General features: G+C 44.9%; 1 long non-coding RNA gene across 1 annotated transcript in view; it reads left to right on the top strand.

Annotated features, from left to right (window-relative positions):
* Positions 1 to 11,637, top strand: part of LOC115073512 — a 247,417-nt gene extending 235,780 nt beyond the window's left edge. The window contains exon 3 of the long non-coding RNA XR_003852038.1: positions 11,542 to 11,637. This is a non-coding gene — a long non-coding RNA (uncharacterized LOC115073512). The remainder of the gene's footprint in view (positions 1 to 11,541) is intronic.
* The last annotated feature ends 963 nt before the right edge of the window (positions 11,638 to 12,600 follow it).

Raw genomic sequence — 12,600 nt, forward strand, 5'->3', positions numbered from 1 at the left:
CCGTGTACATCAGCTCACTACTGCCACCTCTGGTGGTTCTACTTCCTGTCTAATAAAGAACTATCTGTGTTTGTCTCCATAATCCAGCCTAGCCAGTGGTCCCTCTCAGGATATCCTCCTGGGGGTGCTGTCATCTACCATCGGGCCAAGGATTCACCAATTTCCATTAAGTGTTTATTCCTTACACTACTAGAGCGGAATCATACAGACTGCCACTCTGTGGGAGCCAACCCACAACAGATCATTAACTTCGCCTACGGATTATTAAAAATAGCTAGCTCCTCTCCTTGGGGGATCAACATTGAACAGCCTGCCTCTGCCCTCAGTCTCGTCCAGACTGGTGTCTGACCCAAATGTGCTTCCCACTGTGCTGGCCTGCCTCATCTACTAAACCTTGGATCTTCACCTCCACAGAGGCACATGCCTAAGTCCAGGGCTGGTACTGGAGAAGCTCCAGTTGGGCTTCTGCTCCTACCAGCTCCGCCTGCTGACGGTGGGGACCTGCAGGGCTCCTCCATTCAGGTTGTGCCAACTCCACCTTGGCCTAAGGGTCCACATCCACAAGATTCAGGAACAACAGTGTTGCCTCGAGGTTCTGGCAGCTTCCATGGAACATCTCAACGCTCGGCTGGACTCTACTCCAATTCCTTCTGCTCTGCTGCCAAGGGTGGCACTTCCAACCACTCCAGCAGCTCCAAGTCAACCTTCTATTCCACTGCTGTCACTCCACCCCCCCCCCCCCCCCCCGATACTCCAGGGATCTGAAGCAGTGTTGGAGCTTTATTAATCAATGCTATATGCACTTCTCACTCCAGCAGGCTAATTTCCCAGAAGAATCTACCATGACCACTTTGATTCTCTTCCATCTGGATGGCAAGGCCCTAGCGTGGGCATCACCACTCTGGAAACATGCTGACCCGATTCTTCAGAATCGCCATCAATTTGTTTCCACCTTCAAAATGATCTTCAATGACTCAGGCTGCAAGGCTGCATTCAGCATGGATATCCTCCATCTATGTCAGGGGAACCAGTCCTTTATGGATTATACAACAGAGTTCCAGACCTTAGAAACATAACTCGACTGGAGGGAGGTCTGCTTGTGCCCCCATCTTCCTTGAGGGACTCTTGTCTCAGATCAAGGATGAGCTGGTGATTCAGGACCTCTTGTCATCCTTGGAAGGACTCATTGACCTGGCCAGCAGGCTAGATCGCTGCCTCCAGGAGTTTCTAGAAGTTTCTTGGAGTTTCTGTCTGCCTCGGAGGCCCATCATTATGGTTCCCCACTCACCACCACCACTGTCATCACCCACTTTGGACCCGTCTCCAGTGGTGCTTTCAGAGGAACCAATGCAGCTGGGATGTGGATGCCTATCCCTAGAGGAATGGCTATGGTGTCATCAATCTGGACTATGCCTCTAAAATGGTGACCTGGGGCATCACATAGCACAGTACCCAATCAGACCAGGAAACGCTCAAGCCTAGGGTCAAGCAGGGGGCTGACCCTAGGCTTCACGACTCCAGTTCCCCAATTGATGCTTCCAGTAACCATCTCCTTGGCTGATTTGAGTTTCTCCGTCTTGGCCCTCAAGGACTCCAGCACCTTGAGAACTTCCTTATGAAGGCCTTGGTGGACCACCTGCACATAACGACTGTCCCCAAGAAAATCCTACTAGCAATCTCCTCCATTCATGGAAATCCATTACCTGGTAGAACCACACATGCTACAGTACCGGTGACCCTGTGCACTTGCGCTCTACATGTCGAACAGATCACATTCCATGTCATTGATAAAGCAATTCACCCCATGGTTCTGGGGCTACCTTGGCTTCAACTCCATTCCTCACAGTTCAATTGGACCTCCTGGCAGCTCTCCAATTGGGGTTCCAACTGCTATGACTTTTGCTTAAAAAAAGTGGAAGTTCCACCATGCCTTCCCATGGCAGTCATGGTACACAGATTTCTTGGATGTCTTCTCTAAGAAGAGGGCAGAGTCTCTACAGCCTCACAGGGACTTTGCATAATCGCGCTGTTACCCAATGCCAATTGTGAAGGCTCACCGTCCATGCGGCCTCGGGTGCCGTTCCTCTGTCTCCGGTTCCAGTCCTCCACCAGTCGCCAAGGTCCCTGGAGTCTGACAGGCTCACGTAACTCCTGGGGTCCTTGCCTCCGCCGGCCCTGGTTTTACTGGGCTTCTAGGTTCTCTTTATGTAGGGCTGGGGGGTAAGCAGCCCTCGCCACCCCAAGCCCCAAAGACAACACAGAGAGAGAGAGCTAGTTCCTTCAAAGCAGTTTATAAAGTAACAGCTGGTTGTATTACATGGGGTCAGCCTCCTCCCCCCTCTAGCCTTGTCTATACCTAATAGGGCAAGGCCTGTAGCCAAAATGACTCTTCCCCGCCCAGCAGAGCCCTCTGGTTCTCTTACAAGCTGGGCTATTACAGAGTAACCTTTCACATCCTATGATCAGCGCTATTACAACATCAAACACAACTGGCCCTTTAGAGCCCTCCTCCAGGGCTTCTCCCCTTAGGATAAAGGTTATACTTCACCCCTCCTAGATTACTCAGTGTCCATATACAAGCTGGAGGATTCCTCTCCCCCTGAACCTACCTCCATCTCCTCCTCTGACTGCGAAGAGCCGGGATTTTGTGGCCAGTTCCACCAAGGGGGCACGCCCTCTTCCTCCACTTCCATCGACTCACCGGTGTCTACCTCATTACCCTCTATGTCTGCCACCTGTTCGCCTTCAGGCTCTCCTCCCCAGTCTGGTGGTGTTTCAGGGAACCTGGGATTCGTAGTTTTTCTCCTCTTCCCCTGTGCCCCCTGCTGTCTAGCTCTGGTATTACCGTTGCTCTTACGGTAGCTTTTCAGTTCCTGCCTGCGGCCGGGCTGCGCTACATCACACAATCCACCTTGTGGGTAGGGTATATCTATTGTCGCTCTCAGAGATGAAGGCAATGTCAGAGTACATCTGTGAAAACCTTGACAGGGAGTTCAGCCATCCCTCCATGTCTTTTTAGCCAATGCAGGATTCTTCTTTATCTCCCACAAAAATGGGACGATCTACCCCTGCATCGATTATCGGGGCCTCAATGCAGTTACTAAAAAGGACCAATACTCACTGCCCTTAATTTCAGAATTGTTTGATCACCTACAAGGGGTGAGAATTTTTACCAAACTGGACCTCTGAGGAGCTTACAATCTGGTCCACATCTGTGCCAATGATGAATGGAAGACAGCCTTCAACACATGGGACAGGTAATACGAGTACCTTGTGATGCCATTCGGATTATGTATTGCCCTGGAGGTATTCCAAAAGATGAAGAAAGTAGGGATGTGAATCGTTTTCCATATCGTCTTAACGATAGAAATCGTGTGGCAGGGCAAGAAAATCGTCTTAGGCACGATTTTTTAGTTAAAAAATCGTTAAAAATCGTTTTTTCCGATTAGTGCGCACTAACTCGAGTTAGTGCGCACTAACTGGGAGTTAGTGCGCACTAACTGAAAATGATACAATTTGACACTTTTCAGGTCAGTTAAGGTCAGTTTAGGAATGAATATGTATTCCTATTGGCTGCCCTCTTATTTATTCATGTTACCAAGTTTCCTACTGACAGTATATGGGGGATGGGAAATGGAAACAGTTGGTAGCTTGACAAAACAAGTAATGTGATCAGTCAATGTGACTAGAACTTGTGCCCTAACCCTGATACCAGGGGTATTGTGATCTTCCTGCACACAGTGCCCTATCCCTATTAATACCAGGAGTGTTGTGATCTTCCTGCACACAGTGCCCTATCCCTAATACCAGGGGTGTTGTGATCTTCCTGCACACAGTGCCCTATTCCTGATACTGGGGGTGTTGTGATCTTCCTGCACACAGTGCCCTATTCCTGATACCGGGGGTGTTGTGATCTTCTTGCACACATCCCGGTATCAGGGATAGGGCACTGCATGCAGGAAGATCACAACACTCCTGGTATTAATAGGGATAGGGCACTGCATGCAGGAAGATCACAACACTCCTGGTATTAATAGGGATAGGGCACTGCATGCAGGAAGATCACAACACCCCTGGTATCAGGGATAGGGCACTGTGTGCAGGAAGATCACAATAACCCGGAGGAGTGAGGGTCAGGCAGCTCCCCCCTGTCTGTGAAGCCAGCCTCTCACTAGTAATGCAGGGAGGGAGCTGTCTCAGACTTCACCATCCTCCCCCCCCCCCCTTACCCACACACCATTCACTAGCTGGGACATGGGGGAAGTCAGGAGTGAGGGTCAGGCAGCTCCCCCCTGTCTGTGAAGCCAGCCTCTCACTAGTAATGCAGGGAGGGAGCTGTCTCAGACTTCACCATCCTCCCCCCCCCCTCACCCACACACCATTCACTAGCTGGGACATGGGGGAAGTCAGGAGTGAGGGTCAGGCAGCTCCCCCCTGTCTGTGAAGCCAGCCTCTCACTAGTAATGCAGGGAGGGAGCTGTCTCAGACTTCACCATCCTCCCCCCCCCTCACCCACACACCATTCACTAGCTGGGACATGGGGGAAGTCAGGAGTGAGGGTCAGGCAGCTCCCCCCTGTCTGTGAAGCCAGCCTCTCACTAGTAATGCAGGGAGGGAGCTGTCTCAGACTGGTATCAGGGTTAGGGCACTGTGTGCAGGAAGATCACAACACTCCTGGTATTAATAGGGATAGGGCACTGTAAGAGATGACTGTAGTAGATTGAATAAAGATCTGATGTTTCTGCTCTCCTCACACCAAACAAAAACAACACACAAGCAGAGAAGCCCTTCTTACAAAGCTGAGCTAGTGAGTTAAGTAGGAGGAAAAGTAAACATACTGGTGCCAGTGTGGCTACTTAAAAAATACACTTACCAACAATCAATTACATATATTTGAACTGTGTACAGTTCCAGCCAGGACCACCTTTCTAAAATGCACAGTGATTGGCAAATTCAACATGCACTAGCATTTCAGGTGCCTGCTAACAAAAATAATAAACAAACAAGTTCTAGTCACGTGAGTGCTGATCATTACATTACTTTTTTTGTCAAGCTTCCAACTGTTTCCATTTCACATCCCCCCAACCATATTGGTAACATCAATAGATAAGAGCACAGCCAGCCAATAGGAATACATACATACATATTCATTCCTAAGTGACCTTTACTGACCTGGGAAGTGTGAACACTTTGTTTCATTTTCTGTTGGTGTTCGTTAGTTTCCAGTTCCATTTCCCATCCCCCCAACCATCACCTCAGTGGTAACCTTGGTAACATCAATAGATAAGAGGGCAGCCAGCCAATAGGAACACATATTCATTCCTAACTGACCTTCAGTGACCTGGAAAGTGTTTATTTGTATCATTTTCAGTTAGTGCGCACTAAATCGAGTTAGTGCGCACTAACGGGGAGTTAGTGCGCACTAACTCGAGTTAGTGCGCACTAACACGATTTAACGATTTTTAACGATAAATCGTTAGAATTTCTATTGTATCGTGTTCTATAACGATTTAAGACGATATAAACATTATCGGACGATAATTTTAATCGTTGAAAAACGATTCACATCCCTAGAAGAAAGAGGTCTTCAGAGAACTTCTTTACACCTGTGTTGTGGTATACCTCGGCAACAACCTCATTTTTTCTAAAGATCTTATAACTCATCACCGTGATGTCTGCCAAGTACTTCAACACCTCCATGACAACCAGCTATATGCCAAAGTGGAGAAGTGTCTGAGAAAGAGAGCCTTCTTTTCCTTGGGTACATTGTCTCCAGTAAAGGCTTCACCATGGACCTGGACAAACTCAAAAGTATCTGTGGTTAGCCCTAGCCCCACCCGACCCTTTAAATTGACCCCCTTAGCCTCCCCTACCCTCCTGACCCCCCCAAAAAAAACTTTTTACAGGTACCTGGTGGTCCAGTGGGGGTCCCTGGAGCGATCTCCCGCTCCCGGGCTGTCGGCTTCTACTAATCAAAATGGCGCCGATGGCCCTTTGCCCTTACCATGTGACAGGAGGGAGCACTGGATGGCCGGTGCCATATTTAAAAATGGCGCGGGCCATCCAGTGCTCCTACCATGTGACAGGGGCTGGCCAATGGCAAGGATACCCTGTCACATGGTAAGGGCAAAGGGCCATCGGCGCCATTTTGATTAGTGGCAGCTGACGGCCCGAGAATGGGAGATCGCTCCCGGGACCCCCACTGGACCACTAGGTACCTGTAAAATGTTTTTTGGGGGGTCAGGAGGGTGGTGGAAGCTAAGGGATTAGTTTTAAAGGGTCGGGGTGGGTTTTTTGTTTATCGGCTCGGGCGCAGCCAATAAACAAAACCGCAATCGGGCCGGACAAAAAAAAAACACGATGTGAATCGGAACCGGAATCCGAACCGATTCCGGTTCCAATTCACATCTCTAATACATTCTTATTATATTCTGCCACTTTAAAATAAATTATATTCAGGTACTGTAATTACTTCCTTGTCCTGAGAGGCTCAAACTCTGTTTTGTATCTGAGGTAATGGAGAGGGAAGTAACTTGCTCACTGTCACAAAGAGCAACAGTTGGATTTGAACTCTCATTTTCCTAGTTCACAATCTGCTGGTCTAACCACTAGGCTACTCCATTCTTAGAACCAGTGCCAGCTGTTTTGCTGCCCTGTGTGAACAATTATTGTGCTCCCTCCCCTCTTCAGTCTCTGTCTCTTCCAGCGACCTAAACTTTAAAACTGTTGCTCCTCTACCCTCCGGGTCTTCACCCCCCTCCCCTGGAACCCATTTCTGGTACAAGAGTATTAGGTGCCCTAGGCAAATCTTATACCCTTGCATCGCAACCTCCTGCTCTTTCCGTGTAAACAGTTAAAAATTATGCATTCATTATTCAGGTTTTACATGAAAAAGAATATTCAGTCTTCTGAGGTAAAAAAATGTCACAAGTATTTGCATGCATTTCTTTGGTGCCAACCAGAAAGCCCTACAAAAAATACAGTTGGAACCCATATGGCATTAGGGCTACTGTAATGCATGTTAGGTGGAGGCTTGACCCTCAGAAAGTCATGAGTAAATTACAATTAAAATATAATATACATACCACACCAAAACAGCACTGCTAGCACTTAAAAAAACCCCAACCCTATCTATGAAAATGCAACACTGCAAATATTACACCAGGCCCTAAAACACCAATACACCTCCTATTAAGAAAACAGAAGAAACCAAGCTGTTATAGATCTCTATATGCTAGCAAAATACCTCTCACTAAATACAGAACAAAGAGATCATAAATAGAAACATGCAGACAAAAACCACATACTCTATGCAGTACAACAATGGAACCTACAGTACTGAACCTACAATACCTGCCATTAGCAATGGTAACATGGAATAGATTTAGTTTTTGGGTACTTGCCAGGTTCTTATGGCCTGGATTGGCCACTGTTGGAAACAGGTTGCTGGGCTTGTTGGACCCTTGGTCTGACCCAGTATGGCATTTTCTTATGTTCTTATGTTCTTATGAATGTAAACCGATGTGATATCTCAGATTGAATGTCGGTATATAAAAAATAATAAATAAATAAATAAATAAATAAATAAATAAAAACAGAAACCACCACCAATCCTCAGACATTAAACAATAATATCAAGAAATATAATAAATACATCATAATAGTATAAACATACTAATAAAAAGAATATTTCAAAACAGCTGGTGAATGGAAGATCCAATAATTATAAACAATTTGTTTTAAATTTCTCAAACACCAATAAAATATTTCAAAACAGCAGACATATCAAACAGCATGCAAAAATTAAAACTGAGGATAAAATAATTCACACTCTCCATACCTGGAACCGTTTGATTTTCAGTCACTCTGAGAGTGTGGTGGATTAACGAGAGAGGGATGCATAAACTTTCTCCTCTTTCTATCTGTCATAGATATATATCTATACAGACACATACATACATATGTTCTCTCTCTCATATGCGCACATGCTCCCTCTTACATACACATGCTCACATGCACATGCTCCCTTCTCTCTCAAACACATTCTGAGACTCACACACATGCTCAAATATGCTCGCTCCTAAAAATACATGTTCATACACATTCCCTCTTACATAGATATACACACATACACACACACACATACACAAGATCCCTCTCTGTCTTACATATTCATACCTAGATTCACATACGATCACAAACACACACACATGTTCAGACACACATATCTCAACTTTTCCTAATATAAACTGAAAATTTACTTCTCAGAAAAAAACTTACTACTATTTTAGACCTTTTGTTCCATCATCCCTACAGCTTGCATCTATCTCAGTGCTCCCTCTCACACACACACACACACACACACACACTCCCTTTGACATCCATGCTCAGCCACACACACACACATGCCTCCTCTCACGCACACATGTTCAAGAACCCACACATATTCTGCTTCTGCACAGACACACACACACACACACACACACACATACATGCTCAGACACCCACACACAGACACAGATACACATTTATGCCAAGGCCTCTCCCAGCAGCTCCTGCCCTCCACCTCTGCTGCAAGGCAGGTTGAGAGCTGTCTTGTGGCTTTTTTTCCTTCTGGTCGCCTAGAACCATCACCTCTAGAGCTTGAATCTGTCTCAATGCTTCCTCACGTACATACACGCTCCCTCTTTCACACACATGCCCAGACATGCACACATTTGCCTCGTCTCACACACACATGCTCAGACACCCACACACACTCTACTTCTGTTCAGACAGACACACACACCAGACACATGTTCAAACACACACATGATTACAACAAGGCCTCTCCCAGCAGCCATGGCCCTTCACTTCTCCCTCTCTCGAGGCTTTTTTTCTTTATGGTCACCTGCAAACTAAGTGATCCTGCAGGCTGCAGCTCCTCATCTTGGCCATGCGGCTCTCCAGCTCATCTGACCGTGCGGCATGTTGGGAACCACCATGCAGCCAGCGCCCTACAATTCTCATCTTTGCGGGCTGCCAGTTACGAACCGCCACGCAGCCTTACAGGTCGGCTCCTCCTCTTCTTTGCTGCACAGCCCTGCAACTCTCTCTTTGCCATGTGGTAGGTTGCAAACTGCCACGCGACCTTATGGCTCCTCCTCTTCTTCGCTGCAGCCCTGCATCTCTTCATCTTCGTCTCGTGAACTACCGCATGGCCCTGAAACTCCCTTTTCATTGTGAGGCCTTGCAGATTCTCCACCTTGCGGCAGTGCCAGCAGCTCATTCAACGCAGTGGCAGCTCTGAGGCTGCCGTCACCCTCCAGGCCGCCACCCTATGCAAGTACATGGTTTGCACAGTGGGTTGCACCAGCCCTGTCTATTCTATAAGATTTTTTTGTTATTTAGTGATCCTTACTTTTCATTTTTATTGTCATGTAGGTGACTGACGCCAAAACACTAACAGTGTTGGGGCTTTACATTTTGGAAGAATTTGACACGTTCTCGTTTGATTTCCAGACAGCAGCAGCAGCATTGACAGCTTTGGTACTGTTTTGTGTGGAACGCCGATGAAACATTCTATAAACTTAAGTGCCATTAGTTGGAGTTAAAGTATTGTTTTTTTATGTGCAATTAAAACAATTTAATTATGCATAATAAAATTACACCAGGAAGGTTTTTCCACATGAACTTTGTTATGGTAAATGATTAAAATTAGTTCCATAAGCGGTCTTTACAGGAACCTAGCATAATCATGGTGTGTCACCGTTTTTCGGTCTGAGGCATCCCATATAATACCAATTTAGAAAAAGAGAGTTGAAATTAAAAAGGATATTTTATGTTGGAGTGCCCTCACATTATTTTTGCAAGGAATATAGGATATGACAGTATTGTCCCCTTCCCATTTCTTAAAAGATGGGTATAAATAAGTTATTTAGTGTTTCATAATGAAATCAAATCTTGGCTATATAAGCAGGCAGTGGGGTAAATATATCAGGATTTTGCTTATTTCAGTATGTGGAAGTTAGGTACTGGTAGGAGCCTTCTTTTTTTTTTTTGGGGGGGGGGTTTGAACTAGAACTGGAATAACAATTATTATTAATACGATTCATTGTTGGATTAGTGTCCTGGAAAGAAACATGGATGGAGAAGTGCTTGGGATAGAGAAGTAGAAGTAAATAGATGATTTAATGTGTATTGTCCTGCATATTTGACATCTTGAGTGCCTGTGTGCTATCAGGCAAATTGTATTGTAATTTCATTGACATGTATTTATCTTACTTAGATTTTATTGTTACTATTGGCAAATGTGGGCTACCAAGGTGAAATAAATAAATAATCTATGGAGGACCTGAAGATGTGTCTTGGGCTTACAACCCATTGGGGAATTCATTGACTTTCAGAGAGCCAAATGTGGGTAATTGTGACACCCCAGGCAAAGCCATGGGGCACTGCAGATTACCAAATCACTGACTACAAGCTGATTCAGTGGGGGGGAAAAAAGCTCTATGAATGGATCAGAGTTATATGCTCATCTCGCCCCTCGTTTTATCAGATCCTTAAACTCAGGCAAGAGATCCTCCTCCCAAAATAGCGTCTCCCTGCATTCCTGGATCCCAATCATACAAAGAGGTCCATATTCAGAAGTGCAGCGAGAGGACAATGTAGTTAAAGTTAGCCAGATGAATTGTCACGGATATTCAGTAGACCACTGCCGATTAGGCACTTTGCTGAAAATAGCTGGATAAAGTCCTAGTTAGCTGGATAAATTATCCAGGTTTCTTTAGAATTGCCTCTAGCATAACCAAATTTAGCTGGATAATTTATCCAGTGAATATTAGAGATAGCTGGATATCTGGTTAACTTAACTCAGTTCCACAACATCAGTCCCCTCCAGGAAGTGTCCAACTTATTCATCTAAACAGCTAGATAAATCAAAGGTATTTAAAGCAATCAAGAATTTAAAACCTGCATTTTGTTTGGCTGCATCTTAAATACAGGCTGATAAATTATCTAAATATTGACCCCAAAATAAAACAAAAACAAAACAAAAAACAGCCCATATTTTTTCCTATAGTCACCTCAACAATGGCATACATTGCACCTTACTGATAAAAAAAAATCCAATTTCTCTCCAATTTGTGAATATGAAAAAAAAACTATTAAATAAGGCACTTTCTGTTCTGAGTGAGGACCATTTTTACTTTTCATTCTTGCTCATGATTTCCTTTCAATTTTAAATGTTTGTCAGATATATGCAATACTGAAAAGTGGTAAAACACTATTTCAATGGGATTATACGTAAATAAAACAAAATGAATGTCATCTATAAAAAAAAATGTCTTTGCCCACATCATTTGGATAGAATATTATGCGAGCATAGTTCTGAGATGGAAAACGTTGCACTCTTCCCTTCAGAATTAGCTTGCTATGACAGACGATCACTGCTTAAGTGGAAGGCAGATCTCTTTAAAACCTGAAAATCAAATTGATACTTTGAGAATAATATATGCAACCATCATTGCTGCTTACAAATTCTATCTTTTCCCCATTGATTAGCTAACAAACAAACATTGCCTTCGTCGTCTAGCCTGAAGTCTGAAGATGACACCTTTTTTTAGTTTTGGGAAAGGATGATATAATCAGTGATGCGCCAAAACCATGGAAAATAATTCATGAAGCTGCTTCCTGCTATTCCTCACATATGGACACTTCACTCTTTGCTCCATCCCCCTCTTCAAAACATGGACTTTGGACTTCATTCCCACTGCTGAAGCCATGCACTGTTTTTAAAAAATCAGATGTTTGCAGTAAATTGTAATATAATATGTCATGATGAAATTCAGCTGGTTATGTCACTCCCTACCATAAATATGAATAAAGTATCATTGGTTTCCAAATCAGGAAGCTTGTCCCCTTTTTGGCCAGATCAGGAAAGTTCTCATGAGAAGGGCGGTTCTACTTCAGGATTTAAATTGAGATTGAAACTGTGAAGAATAAGGGGAAGGAGGAATGTCCTCCCATCCAATCCTATTGGGAACACAGAATAATTTAGAATCTGTGTGTCCATACCAGTAGGACTAAACCGGCTATTAAAAACTCTGTTCTTCATTGGGATTCTATTCTGTTAAACCTTTTGTTCTTAATTCTGCAAATATTCAGTTAACATCTATGCAGATCACAGGCATGAACAGCATCACTCACTCATAAGAACATAAGAATTGCCATACTGGTTCAGACCAGTCTCCTGTTTTCAGCAGTGGCCAATCCAAGTACCCTGGCAAGTACCCAGTACCCTGGCAGTAGCCAAACATTAAATAAATCTCAAGCTACTATTGCTTATTAATTAATAGCAGTTTTGGATTTTTCTTCTAGGAGCTTATCCAAACCTTTTTTAAACCAGTTACACTAAAGGGCAGATTTTCAAAGGGTTACGCGCATAACCCCGAAAACCTGCTCCTGCGCGCGCCAAGCCTATTTTGCCTAGGATCGGCAGCGCGCACAAGCCCCGGGACATGCGTGTGTCCCGAGGCTTTGAAAAAGGGGCGGGGTCGTGGGCATGGCGCCGGTCCGGGGGCGGAACTGAGGCCTCTGGCACAGCGGCTGTGCCAGGGGATG

The sequence above is a fragment of the Rhinatrema bivittatum genome, chromosome 11 (genome assembly GCF_901001135.1).
Source record: "Rhinatrema bivittatum chromosome 11, aRhiBiv1.1, whole genome shotgun sequence".
Taxonomy (NCBI): Eukaryota; Metazoa; Chordata; class Amphibia; order Gymnophiona; family Rhinatrematidae; genus Rhinatrema; species Rhinatrema bivittatum.